Below are 16,937 nucleotides of genomic sequence, written 5' to 3'. Positions count from 1 at the left end.
AAAGCCATAGTTGCTTATGCCTAAATCTTTATCTTTTAAGTAACATCAAAGTAATCATTTCATAGTTAGCAAGAAAAATCTTCCATTGTTCTTAGAAATTATGTTAACATATCTCAGAAGCTAAAGTTGTTCCCAAGAGCATCAGGATAATCAAAATAGGCTACAACTTGAAGGATCTAGGTTTATTTTTTTAATTCTTATACTTTACTTGGCTGTGTCCACTCTTGTCAAGAAAACTTTTTAGTCTTTCTTTGTACTTTACTTCTAAGGTATACTTAGGTCACTTGCTCACAGTAGAAATTCTTCTCTTTTAATGAACTTTTCTGGAAACACCATCTCCACTTCATTATCTCCCCTTCCAACTTCATCGATTCAAATTCTATAAAAATCATAAATAATTACTAGAGCTTGAGAAACTAGTGAGCTTATAGCCAAATTATCTCCCACCATAATATTTGTGCTTATCTGGAGGAGTTCTGATTTTTATATATTTGAAGCCAGAAACATTTCAGCTGGAAACTTTACAATTAGTGTTTGCTTTCTAAGAAGAAGACTCGAATTTACTTTTGGATCAAACTTTTTCTTAGATCTGGAGAGAATGAATGCAACACCGTACTTTAGTCGTATGGACATATGGCATAGAACCATCCCACTGATGTGAGAGTGATATTTTCTAACAAGATGTGTGGTCTGGCAAAGGTCTGCCCAAGTCTTAGCTGATATTGACTGTTAAAATTACAGTGTACTTTTTTTTTTTCCCTATGCATCTATTTCATTTGACAGTTTGTAAAAGAACAGAATAATTTTCTAGTAGTAATGTGGAGGCTATTAACATGATTATGTCCAAAGTATGTAGAATATCTGATTGGGGCCAAATTGTCAGAAGAATAACAACAACCCCTACGAGAAAAGTCAAAATGATGATTAGAAAAATTCTGCATCAAAGACTAGGTCATGAAAGAATAATGTTATTTTAGGCTTAGAATGCAGCTGGTTATGGCTGCTCTGTCAATCAACCACAATGGGCATACCCCACCCTCACCCTCCTGCCCCAGGCAAAATAGCTACAGGCTTGCCGTGATTTAATAGAGCTATAGCAATATGTTCATAGCCTTTAAGGTCAGGAAGTTTTCTAAATGACATACACACTAACGTGGCCATGTAATTTCTCATTTAACAGGAACACTCTTGAAAGCAAAAATGAGTGTTATTAATAATTTCACTCTGGCTTCAGGAGCAACCCTATACCCAACTGGACTACTGCTGAGCAGAAAAAGCTCTTCCTTTGGATCAGGAGGGGCAGCCCTGGTCTTGGAAAACAAGCAGAGACCTGCACTGTAAGGCCGGATGAGACTGAGACAATGGCATTATCACGCCCTGTCCCCCACTCTCTGCAGAAGGAGCTGCAAGGAAAACTAATTCATGAAAGGTGCGAGCCAGGTGGGAAAGGACTGGGCATCCCGCCCAACTGGCACATGGGGATTTGTTTTCTAATATTCTCAAAATAGCAAGTAAGAGTGACTGACACATATTGTAGATTTATATCATTGAAGACTAGGATGCAAGGAATATATTGAAATCTGTATTTTAATTCCTGACAATGTTCACTCTTCCCTTCTACCTAAGCTCACATTGTACTCAACCTGAAATCCTCACAGTCCCTGAGCGTATCCACTTATCTATAACTTATTTGTTCTTCTGAACTCTCATCCAGGAATCTTAGTGTATTGAGAGTGCACATAATTATTTTTCTGTAAGTAATTATTCTAACTAATTGAACTAGGATGTTCCCCTACTCACTTAATTATTAACTTAATAGCTGCCCTTGATCATTGTTGGATGAAAAAAAATCACTTTCTAACATGTATCCATGGCCATTAAGAAAGGCATCATCATCCATGACATATGAATGTGGTTATCGAAACTGATCGAATGGTAAAAATTAAATAATTATTTTAAAATATATTCAACGTTGTATATGATAACTACAGTTTGCTATTTAATGGAAGATTGCATATTACAGAAATATCTAATCAGTGGAGGCAAAAACTAGAAATATGCCAGGAGAATTAATTAATGAGTACATGTTTACATAGATTGATGAAAATGCCATAGCTAACACTTAACTTTGAATTTAAGCATTGGTAATGTAAAATATTTCTAGATTTCTTCCATGAAATGCAAAGTTTCCAAATCTGCATATAATTGCAAAATTCACTTCTAATTATTTATTGTAGTGAATATAAATGAGCATACATTATACACAATAAATGTTTAAACCAATTAAAGAAAGGAGAATGGTGTTTTTAAAATGTGTTTAAATTATTTTTCTCCATTACGCATGTTGACACTTATTGTGTCTTTAGTGCACTACAAGACTTTTATCTTAATTTTCTTCATTTCTTCGCATGACTGTATTAGGTTTTCACCCAACTTCCCCACTACAGCCCCGAATAAACATGTTTCATCCTCACTTTGCAATAGGAATCACTGCACTCCTGACAAAGTGAGCTCAATGAATTCTAGTAATGATTCCCCTACTTCTTATCACTATATGGCCAAAATTATATTATACTGTTGTTCTAATGCTTTGGATGCACTTGGATAAGGGAACAAGTGCTGGAGACATAAGCACGCTTATGGTGCTGTTAGATTCTTGGCAATCCAACCAAAGGCTCATAGTGGGAATGGGGATCTACTCTGTAAAATATGACAGATTCTACATACATAACGTTCTGCTCCAAGCAGTGAAAAACACATTCTGATTAATCTAGACACCTTTCTGTGGAGCCCAAATCCTCATATTTCATCAGAAATATTACAATTTCTACATGGGCACAGTAACATGAATGAGACTGGCTGAGAACCGACACACACTGTCCCACACGTGGAGCAAGTAATCCCCACAACCTTAGTATTTTATTTCCATACTATCCCTAAGGACAAGGATGCTGAGGTAGTAAGATTATTCAAAGCCACAAAAGAGCCCATAATTCTTTCACTGCACCGTGCCAGTCCTCTCCCAGCAGACCCATTTCTGACAATGAGCCCTCTGAATCTTCAGGACAGAGAAAGGACTGAGAGGACAGTTGTTTTGAGTGTCCACAAATGAACGATCTAAGCCCATATGGCATTCCTGTCGTGTCATGGTTAATGGTCTAAACAAGAGGCAGCACCCTTTTTGCTGTAAAGGACCAGAGGGTAAATATTGTAGGTTTGGTGTTATTTCTGTCCTAATTACTCACCCCTGCCATCTTGTGCAAAAACAGCCATAGCTGATATGCAAACAAATAAGCATTGCTGTGTTCCAACATACTTTATTTATAAAAACAGGCAGCACGGTAGATTTGGTCTGAAAGCTGTAATTTACTACCCCTTACCTAAACTCATATTTAAAATAGTGTCTAGGTTTTCCTTTCTTGTCCAAAACACTTCTCTAGGACTCCTTGACCTTGAAATAAAGGGTAGCACGAGCAGTGGCAGCCGTTAAGAAGAGTGGCACCTTCGAGGATGCTCAGACACTTGCCTCCATCAGGGGAAAAGTGTATGATTAAAATTCTTTAACCAAACTTAATTTTAGAACTCCTCTTTCATTCCAGGAAGAAGTTAAGCAATGAGAACAGAAAAGGGGGTGGATTGTGGGGGGTTGGTCAGTTCAGACTGGAAATTTGGGGACATGGATTTAGTCAGGAATATCTGGAAACTAACATGGCTTATTGCTATCCCATTCTCATTTCCACTATTCCTGCCCCTGAACTATGAGGATGGAAACTTGATGTTTCACAATCCACAAGAGCCAGATATTTATAAACCTTCACTTAACTGAAAACACATTGTTTGTACAAGTTTTCATGGAATGATGATGAAATTCCACTTTTTTAAGGGCACTCGAGTTGTCAAACATGTTGTCATTCACAGTTGTGTCCTCTAGGGAACCAAGAGATATGCAAAGATTCACACACACACACACACACACACACACACACACACACACACAAATGTGTCCCTTGCAGTGATTCCTTGATATTTAAAAGTATATTCAGAACTTTTCTTTAATGACACTATCCAAAAAGAGTTCTAGTATATTTTTAATGACACTATCCAAAAAGAGTTCTAGTATATTTTTGTGCATATGTTTTCTTTTTTTTTTTTTTTTACCTGTTTGAATAGCCTCTATTTTTTTTCCCTAAATTTTTCTTGCTTTTGTTCTCTTAAGACCTTTTCTAATTAAAAAAGATTTAAAAAAAAAGAATGAGGGAAGGAAAGGAAGGAAGGAAGAAAGGAAAGAAGAAGGTAGAAGAGAGGGAAGGAAGTAAAGGAGGAGGGAAGGAAGGAAAAGATAAAGGAAGATTATATCTCGCTTTTATTTTCCATTGTAGTTTTAAAGCTAGGCTTTAAATGGGTTAAGAAGCTCTGATTGTTCAAACAAAATGTTTCTCTGATCACCTGATTGAAATTTAACTATTGCTAGTTCCCATGTTCTTTGGCACTACATGAGTGCAGCTATAGGCTTAGGGAGTTCCGTGTTCTAATTGATAGACAGTTATGAAGCAAAGGAGGAATTTTAATGAACTTCCTGATCACAATCATGTGATTGATAATAAAAAGATTTTAAATATTTTTTATGTGGCCTAAAATTGTTTAACTGAAGGGGAAAATTACTGGAGGGATGTGCTTTCTTCTATTTCTAATTACCTGGCTTTATTTTCAAAGTATACTTTTCCTTCTGCATTATTTTATTTTTTAAAGCTTCCACACTGATTCTTCAGGGATAACTTCAAAAGTTATTATTTGAAACATATGTATAAGAATAGTCGACATGGTCAACACAGCTGTAATTCCATCTTTTAGTGCTACCATGTCACTGTTTAGTTTATAACTTTACTCAACAGAGAATTGTATTTAGAGAGTTTTGTACATCATGGAGAAATACCAACACCCTCTTAATGTCTATCACTTTCAAAACAACATTTTGAATTAAAATCTCATATTCTTTCTGATAGATGGCTGAAAATATGATAAAATCCTATAAATATATCCAAACTACTATGTAAAACTTCAAGAGTAGTTACATTTTTATAAAAAAGAGAAATTTAATTCTGTATGAACTTTCCAATCTTTATTATAATAAGTCACTGTTTATGGTGGAAAAAGTAATTCTTACAATTTAATCAAGGAGTAAGACTATCAGTGTAGTTATCAAGAGGTTATACCCCAAACAGTTATTCATATCCAGTGGCTAAAAGATAAATTATCTTCTACCATTTAGATAAGAAAAAATAAGTATGTATCTTGCAAAGGTTATACTTATTGAGAAGATAGTTAATTTGTGGAAAAATATATCCCTAAGGGGAAGAAGATGTGGGACAGTTCTTCATATGTTTGGTTCCGCCCTCTTTCATATTTATAATTGTAAGTCCAAGATTCAGAAAGCAAATAGATATGAGCTCTGGGAGGGGAAAAAAAAGTGGCTTAAAAAGAAAGAAAGAGAGAGAGAGAAAGGGAAGGGGCCGTCATTTAATTCCTGACAAAGCAATTCAGTTAGCTGGCAGAAGAAAGTATTTAACTTGTTTCTAATTTTACTAAGTTACCACCTTATGTAGTATTGCTTTAGTGAGTCAACACACAACATAGCGTTGAGAGACAATTTTTTATCATCCCTCGTGTTCCTCCAAGTCTTATGCAGAAAGCACTAAAGGTCTTTTTATTTAAGACTATATTTCCAAGAATGTTCATATAGCAAACAACCTTGAAAAGCTGACACAGTGTCTTTTTCTAAAGCAAAGAGTAGACATGCTTACTACCCGGTAAAACAGAAATAATGTCCCCTCCTTCACCAAAAGGCGGAAATTATCAGGATTCATCTCGCTTAATTCAACCCACTGTATGTGCTGGTATCCATCTGTGCCTATCCATTTTGCTCCTATGGTACATGGGAATTGACTCAATTATGCTGATGCTCACAGTTTAGCTGTGCTGAGCATCAGCATCCCTTTTCTCTGACCCAGGTATTTTATGTCTTCTTCCAACATGCATGAAACTGTTGAAGACTAACAGTTTTTGGTAGTTGACATAAAACAACAGCAGAAGCAACAACATTCTTTAATAATGAGTATAACCATACATTAAAGTCTACTCTAAAATGGTTACACTGATATGTGCTATATAGGAAATCTCCTGTAAGCAATCTTTATGGAAGATTCCAGGAGGAAAGATACATGCTTTAATAATATTAATTTCATATATTTTTGTATTGATTAAATGTCAGTAGCAATAAATCACACTGTGCCTCATGAACAATGAAATATACATAGATAGTACCTTCCATAACAGTGGTTTTGCTTTTTTTCAGTCAAGGAAGTGTTTTCACATATATGTACTATGCTTAAAGTGTACCAAAAGAAACCTCTCATATTCCAAGTGTATGTTTGTGTGGTATAACCATGTAGATATTCATAAACTCAATGTTAGAAGATAAGAACATTAAATTTGAAATCTTTAATATTCAGGTCACTCTATACTCCCTATTTTTCTGTTACTTTTTAATACAGGTGGTGTTTTCCAGGGTAATTCTCTAATAATTCCATTAGTTTCCATCTCTCGTCACCTGCTATAATTGCAAGCAATAGATGTTCATCAATTTTAGCCCACAAACAGCACCGCTTCTCAAGGAATCCAGCTAATATTTTACATAAAAACATTCAGTAACACATGCACACACACACATAATACACATACAATGAACTGTACTGTGACAAATGCACTTGAGATATTTCTCATGAAAAAAGTAATCTGGGTATGCAATCATTGCTATATTATTAGCCATATGGATTGACACACATGTATTTAAACACTTTCATGTGGATCATTTTGTGACACCTGAAATTAGAATCAAAGCCTCCTCATTCTTTATTCCAGCTTTTAAGTAACTATAATGAAACAACGCCTATATAAATAATACAGAAAAATGTCTAGAAAAAAAGAAAGGATTGAAATATAATTATATGTAGGGTGAAGAAAGAACAAAAGGAACAAGAAGAGGAAGAGAGGAAAAGAAGGAGAATAAAAAAAAATTTAAAGCACTCAAATCTTAATGCTATCCATACTATTTTTGAAATGTTGGTTTAGTGTTTCATATATTTACTTAAAGATACTTAAATATCATTTAAATTTCTGCCAATTCAATTAAACACATTAAACCTTTATGACTTGGCTATTATAAAATAATTAGCATGCTAGGACAAAAAATCAAATTGAAGAGGAGAGATAACTAGAAATAGGCATTGACTATTTGATGAGAACATTAGTACATTGTGCTATTTAGTTGCTCTATTTCCATTTCAGTCAGGTATTCTTTTAAACATATTTCTATCTAATCATATTCAAAGATGATTATTTCAGAGATAGCCTCATGTATTGATAGAAACTATAAAACTGAAGGATATGTTTAAGAACCAAGGTGTGAAATAAAATATTAGTCTTACCTAATGGTTCCTTCTGGTGTTTTGCTACAAAAGAACAGGTAGCTGAAGATGCTTTGATTGGCAGCAAGGTCAGTCTACTTGGCAGCAAAGTGGATTAGAAAAAAGACCTTGATTTAGGGCACTAGAATTTCACCCATAGGTTCTCAGATATGTAAGTGAGGCAGAAGTCAAAAGAATGCATAAGGTTTTAAATCTTTTATTAAGACTGAGTTGGTATAATGAGCCCTGAATCTCAAATGAACACAATTACTCTGATATTAAAAGCTCACACTTTAGGAGTAAACTGAACCACAAAAAGTACATTATGGGATTCTCTGAAAGCTGCATAACTCACGGACCCAATAGATGATAGATAGATAGTTAGACAGATGATGATGATGATGATGATGATGATGATGATAGATAGATAGATGGATAGATAGATGATAGATAGATGATAGTTAGATAAGTAGATAGATACTTGAGCTATGAAAACAACTTTTAAATGTATTAGTACAACTTTATGACATAATTTACATTTTATCAGGTGCAAAGGGTTTATATTTGAGTCAAAATATCACCTTAATATTGTGTTAATTTAGAAGAAATTCTAGATAAACATTATCTTTGCAATTTGATTATAGCTATTTTAATAAGCTATCATACTATCCATATGTTTATTTTTTTTCTTTCCTATTCTTTTTACTAATCCAAACCCAAATTCTATAATACAAGAAAAGAAAAAGAAAAAGTAGTAAAAGAAATTCTATTGCCACTGCCTTGGCTTAGGTATATGTAAAAGTACGTTTCTTATTGGTAGATCTCTTTGGAATGTTAGTGTTTGCAGTCCCACCCTGGTTTCTCTTGGACCTCTCTGTTTTTAGTACCCTGCTTTCTCTTCCATCCTGTTGGCCCAATATGTCTGCAACAATACATTGATACAATCATCTGCTCTTTTTTCTCCTTCCCTAAAGCTTCTTGCTGGTGAAGAAAATCGAACATTGTGGATTAATTCTGCCACTTGAACATCTTTTAAAAGTAAATTCCCTTGAGTTTTAAGTCAACTAGTACTGCTTTCTTCTAACTGAGAAATCAGCCATTTCATCTTTAGCAGCATCTAATTGTGTTTATTATTTCTGTTAAGGTTAATTTTATGTGTTACCCTAGCTGGGTCAAGTTGCCCAGCTATCTGACTAAACATTATTCTGGATGTTTTTATGCAGGTGTTTTTTGAAAGAGATTAAAATTTAAATTGGTAGACTCTAAATAAAACAGATTACCCTCCATAATGTGGGTGGGCCTCATCCAATCAGTGAAGACCTTAATAAGACAAAGACTGACCTCTAACTCTCTTAAATAAACAAAGACTTAATTCTGCCAGCAGAAGACTTTTCAGCTCAAACTACAACTCTTTCTGGATCTCCAGGCTCTCAGCTTACCCTGCAGATTTTGAACTTTCATCTCCACAATTGCATGAGCCAAATATATTTTAAATAAATAAATAAATAAATATCAATATAAAACATATATAAACATTTCCTATTTATTTTGATTTTCTGAAGGACTCTGACTAATACAAATTTTGGTACCAGGAGTGGTTCTAGGGGAACAAAATCTTATGGATGAGTTTTCTTAATTGGTTCTGTGGTTTCTGGAACTGACTCTCTAATCTAATTACAAGTAAAGATACTAATGTCTTTATTTCCATTAGTAAAGACAACAGGGGTAGTCCATGGTATGATGTGGCAATAGAGATATACAAAATATCACCAGTGGATACTCCTAATCAAACACTTACCAGAGGCAAGAATCTCGGTGAGTATGTATGTGATACATTTTTGTCAAATTCGTGATTATAAATGATATTGGCTAGTTGTTCTTAGCATTGCCAGATGTCTAAGTCTGTTTTAGTTGCTATAACAAAATGCAATAGAGTAGGTACCTTATAAAAAACAAAGTTTGTTTTTCATCATTCTGGACGCTGACGTCTATGACCAGGGCATTGGAATGGCCTGGGAATAGCCCCCTTCTGGGTGGCAGACTTGTGCTCTGTCCTCACATGGCAGGCGGAGCCAGGGAGCTCTGTGGGCCTTTTCATATGGGCACTTGTTCCGTTCATGAGGGTCCCATTCTCATGACCTAAGTACCTCTTCAAGGTCCTGTTTTCTAATATTCTCACTTTAGGCATTAGAATTTCAGCATGTGAATTTGGGGAGACACAAACTTTAGGGTATAGCACTGAACAAAGTGCAGAAAAAAAAAGAATATGCTCAGGGCTTTGAAGTCCAAGTTCAAGTGCCACATAAGTGACCTGACAGCTTCTGTCTATCCTGAAAGAGACCTTATTCTCCTTTAAGCACAGAACTAAGATTGTTGAAAAACAAGCACAGCATCTCATCCTGTGCAAACTGAATTCCTAGCCACTCAGTGTGTCTACTTTTAAAATAAGTGCATTGATTGTGAAGGAATGGGATCCTGAAAGTTAGACTCTAGATATGTAGAAAAACCTTAACAAAGCTGGGGACATTGAGACCCTAAATTCTGATGAGTCTTCTTTGCTCTCCATCTCCATCTGAGATTAACGCTTAATGCTTGAGAAAACTCATGGCCTTTCTGGAGTCAACTGCCCTGCAAGAAACTGCTGATTCGTCAAGCCCTGCCCTCACCATTCTCCTCTGGTTCTTGGTTTGTAACCTGACTCAAGCCTTAGGAGGCCCCTAACGGTGAAGTAGCAAGTATGATCCATGAGAAAATGTGTTACACACCAAAATAACTACTTGTTTTTTTTTTTTAACTTATAGAGACAAAACTCCAGAAAATACATGTGAGAATAGATATTAACAGTGGAAATAATGGTGGAAGAAACATAAAGTTGAAACAGGCCGAATTTACTGATATGAGTCAACTAAAAAAACCCAACGTTTCACTAAATGTTGCATTTAATGTTACAGTCTGGAGTCAGAAAATGCTCTAATTGTTTGGCTGAAACAAGAAGCAAAATGTTGTCCACAAGTTAATGAATCTGAAATGTCAGGCTCGCCTTGGTTTACTGTAGAGGAAGGGATTTATTTAAAGGCTTAGAAAGATGGGAAGACTAAACCATTTTTCATTTAAGACCTGCTCGCCCATATGTGGGATATAAACCTAAAAGCAACAAATGAACAGGCCAGAGACTCATGAACATGGACAATAGATTAGTGGTTACCAGAAGATAGGAGGAGGAGGAGGAAGAGAGAGGTAAATGTGGTAAAAAGGACCAAAGGTAGGGTTTAGGGGGAGGGTGAAGTGGGTAAAGGAGATCAAATATATGGTAACTGAAGAGAACTATACTTTGGGTGGTGAGAACACACAATAGAATATACAGACGTCAAATTATAAGGTTCATCTGAAAATTATATAATTGTATCAACTACTGTTACCCTAGTAGACTCAAAAAACAAAAACAAAAACAAAAACAAAAAGACCTACTCATCCACTCCAGAAAATTTCAGAGAACACATCTTTCACTATGACTTTAGGAAGGAAATTTGAGAGAGGAGCTCCTGCATTCTTGGAGAGCTCTGTGATGGCTCTTGTCTGTAGGACAGAGCTTACAGTAAGAGCTGAATGGGGAAATCTAGATGCAATCGGAATAACTGGATCTTGGGGTGACAGGAATCAAGTGCCAGCACACAGTGGTCAAAGGCAAGGTGGGTGTAGATGCCAGAAAAGACAGCAGAGACAAGGCAGCAATCTGAGTTGTCTGACACACAGAGACCGATGGCGCTGGCATTGTCCTCAGACAGGAAATAGACAGGAAGCCTATTAAATTCTCACATGATCTGTATAAGCAGAAAAGTTCTAGTCGAGTGACCAAAAATCTAACCTGAATTATAAAATGAGGCATACCCCCTCAGTCTATTATTAGACACAAGCCAGTTTCAGACCCAGAAACTCTGGAATGAAAGGAAGTCTTGGATCTCCTGATGAAGGACCCTATTACACCATAAATCACACACAAAAAATTTATACTGTTCATCTTTTTTTTCAACTTTCCCCAAGGGGACCTTTCACCAGGGTGGCTATGCATGGGGAAAATGGGAATAACCATACCTCTAGGGAACTACTAGACACTGGCTCTGAACTGACACTGAGTCTAGAGGGTTCAAAAAATCACTGGTGATTCAAAAATCACTAGTCCAAGTAGGGACCTGAGGAGGTCGATGGAGTTCAAGTTCAGGTCCATATCACAGTGGGTCCAATAGGTCCCCGAACCCATTCTGTAATTATTTCCTCTGTTCTGGAGTACATAATTGAAACAAAGACATAGATATGCCCTATAATTGTGTGTATATGTACATATACAATACACACATATGTATATGTTATAAGTACATAGTCTGAAGCTGAAATAGCTATACCAAGTATATTTGCAATGCCTCCTTGAGTCTGCAGCCTGCTGGCCTACCCTGCAGATTTCGGACTCGCACCTACACAATCACATGAGTCAATTCCTTAAAATAACACATTCTCTCTCATTCTCTCAATCTATCTCTCTTTCTCTCTTTACACACACACACACACACACACACACACACACACACACACACACACACACTATTGGTTTTGCTTCTCTGGAGAACACTAACTAATAAGGTATCTATCACATCAAACCGAGGATATCATAGATCAATCTCTTTTATCTATACTTTTGAAATCTACTTGTTGTATCCATCACTTTCTCCTTTCTTTAAGCTCTAGAGAAAACCAATACAATCATTTTGATGAAGGTCACCTCTAGCTCACCAACTGCCTAAACCAGTACAGGCTTTTCAGTCATTATTTAATTTGACCTGTGGAGTTTGACATTGTCATTTCTTATTCTTAAAACTTCCTTTTAATTTATTATCCATGACACTATCTAATTCTTCTTCATCTGCTTTGCAGTTAAAAATCAGGATTCTCATATCTTTTATAATTTTTCCTAGACTGTGTTGCCCACTTATATGATTTTTACTCCCATCTGTATACTGATTATTCCTATGTCTCTACCATTGGCCTCTTTTGCAAACCTTACATTAATATATCTAAATACTTATGAGACATTGCACCTGTGTACTTTGCACTTGGATATTGCACTTGGATATAGATTATCTAATAGTGATCATTTTATTTCTTACTTTAGAAATAAATCTTTATAAGATATTAGAAAAATGAAAATCAGAAATCTGTGTCAGCTTTTTTAAAAACTTCTCCCTTTCTTTTATTCTCTATATGCAATTATGTAGTGATTTCTTTGTCCTATCCTTTATATTCCCATGACCAATAGATCTTGAAACCTTTTATCATCTACCTTTTACATCTTCGACTCTAATATCTCTTTTCTTTCATTACTTCCTAGACAAGCCTACTGTAATCTTCTATGTATGTTTCTTATTTCCATACTGGTTTCTCTGTTTCCTTTGAGTCTTTTAAATGGTCTCTAAGTGATCATTCTAGAACTGCAAATCTGGCCAAATGAATCCTCAGTGAAGGCACTTCTGTGGATCCTGACACCATTAAGAACAAATAATACAGTAACATACAGCACTGAGACTATAGTTAATAATACTGTATTTATATTAGAAAATTGCTAAGAGAATAAATCTTAAAAGTTCTCATCACAAGAAAAAAAAAAGTGTATGTATGGGAACAGATGTGAACTAGACATCGTGGTGATCATTTCACAATGTATACAAACATTGAATCATTATGTCATATGCCTGAAACTAATATAATGTTATGTGTCAATTATACCTTGACTGTAAATAAATAAACAAATGAGTAAGAAAAACTCATACTGATCTTGGTATAATGGAACCTCTCCACATATTCTGTGTTTATTTATTTGGAACAGGTGGCTTCACACTCTCTGACTCTATTGAAATACCATTATATAGGCTCACCTTGAACTTTCAAGCCTCAGTGCTTATAAAAACGTTTCCTCAGACTGTTTCTTGTGAAAGAATAAAGTCCACCTTCAAGATGCCTTTCAGATGCTTCCTCATGTAAGCTTTTCTTGAATTCCTCCATTTTCTAGACCTTCTTTTGTTTCCATAGTCCCTAATAAAGGCTCCACTATCGCATGTTTGACAAAGTACTGATATTATTGTTAGCTTTTAAGATCCTCTGTAAGAAAATAAACCATGATATTTTCCAGTGAAACGGAGTTAAACTTCCTGTCTTAAAAGACTAGTTTCAGCATTTGGGTGTTGGGACATGAGGAAGTTACTTAGCTTTTCTGTGTGCCAGTTTTCTAACATGCACAATAGCGCTGTTGTGAAGATCATATCATTTGTAAAGCAATGTAAATAGTGCCAAGGAAGCACTTAGTAAAGTTGACCTATTAGCCTCTCCATGCTGGGACCTTTATACTTAAATTTATCCCCACGAGGCTTAATACTTTTTCAAGTTGTATGTTTATATTTCTTTCAGTTTAATTTTTTTTTTGCCATTTAAAACAATATAAATTCAAGAATTGTTGATAACAAAGATCATCTGAAATGACAATTCAATGTCCTAATTTTTATTTGAAGATAAAATGGGCATTTTCTTGATATACAGCTTTGAAGTTATGATGTAACTCAGTACTTCACAGACATACGCATGCAGTTATATATATTGGTGTAAACATCCAGCCTACTGTGCATGTGTGTATGTGTGTGTGTGAGAGAGAGTATAATATTAAAAATACAGGTTTTATTGTTGGGGAGTTTGAGCAATTGATAATGTCCGAATTAAAAATGTTTGCCAGTCAAATTAATTTCTGTGTTTCTTTGCACTATATCATGTTACATTTATTCAGGTAGTATATGAAACACAAAATAGCTCTTGGAGGAAAACGCCGGTTTTCCCTCTGATACACGTATGCTTTCTTTGTGTGTAAACTAGAGTAATATAAGCAATACCGCAGTTTGGTCTTTCTTGAAAGAATATCAACATTAGGATCTCTTCTTTCTAAATATAACAATTGTTGAGGCTAATATTCACTAAGCCATTCGGAACTCTCCCTCTTCCATGAATTTCTTCATAAATAAATTCTTTTATATTTGAAGCTAGGGAAATTGATTTTTCTTCTCAATAAGGGGAGCTTTGAATAATAGGAAGTATACAAATTATTGTATTCCATAGATGCTTTTGCTGCAAAGAGAGTTAAATCTAAGCTCAATTATAGTTCAGATGGCCATTGTACTTGACGTTTTGTACTTGCCTCTTTTCTTAGTCCTAAATTTATATTATTTATAATAGTTTACTTTTCTATGAACTGTCTCAAAGCCTTTCTAAAGAGAGCAAGAGCATAAATATACATATGTATGTTTACAAACATACATAATGGTTCGAACTGGTCCCAATGTTATATGAATATTCCCACATCTAGAATCATCAAGACAGTTAATTAAACTTTAATTAGTTTCCATGGGGAAAGGAAATTTTGGCAACTCTTGTATTATTTGCATTAGAAGCTTACATTGCCTGAGAACCATGGGCTCTTATTACACATTATAAATGGAGAACCATTGGCCTGTGAAAATAATGTTGTTTTGCTTTAATAATAGGTTAAATTTTAGGAGTCTGTTTAAATCTATTTATAAATTGTGATTCATCTTTAAAACGACTTGAATGCCATACTATCATACCAATTACAAAGGCAGAATTCCAGACTATCAAACAAAACTTGCATAAGCAACTCCTAGATCCTTTTCACTTCTGTCCAGTAGTAGGTGAAATACACTCTATTTAGGAAAAAAAACAGAATTCAGTTTCATTATTTTTTTTAATAAAATGCCAACTTTCTCTCCTCAAATTCAAATAGCTGAAGACTAAAGATCTGCTTCAATCAAAACCAAAGCCTACTTGTCATCAGACATTTGTCAGAATCCTCCATGCAATGTCTAGCTTCCATCACAAGCTGGGCTGAGATAACTGACATTCGTGAGTCAGTTTCAGAGCTGCGCTGCCTCCTCATTTGTCTTGGACTTCAAAACTCAATCCTTATACTAAATTAACTCACCAGAAACAACTGTGCCAGCACAACATGAACTATTCTTACCATAAAAATGTTTTAGTAATTATTATATCCTGAGATCTGTGGAGAAATCATACAAGTAGAAGTAACTTAAAATAAATTAAGGGTTTCCATGGTTTAGACTGCTGTCCTTAAGATTTTCTAAGACCTTTCTAGTCTAGTGCCCAAGGCTATTTGTGGAGAGCAATGCTACTGCGTGGGGTGCCCTGGGCTGGACTGAAACTATCTGGGCCTTAGTGTCCATTTCTCCCCTAGGCATCCAGGGGAGAAATAACTTTCTGCTCAGTTCTGGACTTCACTATATTTGCTGTGGAGATCCAGGAGTGGCACTTAAGGAGTTGTCCCAGGGCTATATGACAGGTCTTGATTCCTAGTAGGTAGGGATCCTGTCAAGGACATTGCTCCTGCTTAATGGCACTATGAATTTTTTGCAAGATGACTAGAAACTGGACTGCCAGATTGTACTCAAGGCTAATTCGGTGTAACTCAAATTTTATTCATAGATAGGAATATTTCCTCACAGGAAATATTCACCTAGGAGCTCAAATGCCTTAGGGCAAACCTGGCTATGTGTTCACCGTCATCGAAGGTTCTGTTGGAGGACCTCCTGTACTGTTTGTTCAATATGCTTTAAATACATTGTTAAAAAGAAAATTCTGAAAGTGTAGTGCAAAAATTAAGATCTTGAATGGATTTGCTTCCTTCGACCTAACATCAAAATCCTAAGACTCACCCTGTTTCTCACTAGTGCAGGCTTCCAGAAATTTCTGTCAAGAGACATAATTTTCTAATTTTAATATCCCTCTTACTATGGTTTCCCTTTCTTTCTTTGGATTTACTTTAAACTCTCTCCAAGCATATCTGTTTTATTATTATCATTATCATTATCATTATTAAAGCGATGACAAAATATTTTAGAACATTAAAAGACAGAATTAACAAAATAAAAATAAAATAATTATTTTTCTAGAAAAAAATATATTTTTTCCAGTGGCATTGATAAGTTCTATCTATTCTAGATAAGTCAAAACTTTTACATAAGGAAAATAGCAGTAAAGCATCAATGTACTGAAACATAGGGTTGCTAACATTTTGTAAAAATAAATAAATAAATTTTTATAAACTTGTAAAATGATCAGAACTTATGTGCTGTGTTGAAGATCAATGTGTACATAATTGGGTTCCAACATTTTTTACTTTGGCCATAAATCGCTTCATAAATAGCTTGCAAAGCATATAAAAAAGAAGAAGTTATTTATAAAGCATAAGCAAGCCAAATCAAACACTTCATAACCACAATCCTAACCATGTATCATTTCTTTAAGGGAGAAGGGAAGGAAGACATTCTGCTTATTCAAGGATACCAGCAGCAGTTTAGAATATTTATACCTGGTGAGCTTTTACAATGCCTCTCTTTGGTCAACAATTTC

At 35.1% G+C, this 16,937-nt stretch overlaps 1 protein-coding gene across 7 annotated transcripts in view; it reads right to left on the bottom strand.

Moving 5' to 3' along the window:
* CDH12 (cadherin 12) overlaps nt 1-16,937 on the bottom strand; it is an 812,943-nt gene that overhangs the window by 196,398 nt on the left and 599,608 nt on the right. The gene's annotated exons all lie outside the window — the stretch shown is intronic.

The sequence above is a fragment of the Rousettus aegyptiacus genome, unplaced genomic scaffold (assembly GCF_014176215.1).
Source record: "Rousettus aegyptiacus isolate mRouAeg1 unplaced genomic scaffold, mRouAeg1.p scaffold_m13_p_8, whole genome shotgun sequence".
In the NCBI taxonomy this organism is placed as follows: Eukaryota; Metazoa; Chordata; class Mammalia; order Chiroptera; family Pteropodidae; genus Rousettus; species Rousettus aegyptiacus.
The sequence above is the reverse complement of the archived record's forward strand: the minus strand, read 5'-3'. Positions and strand labels throughout refer to the sequence as shown.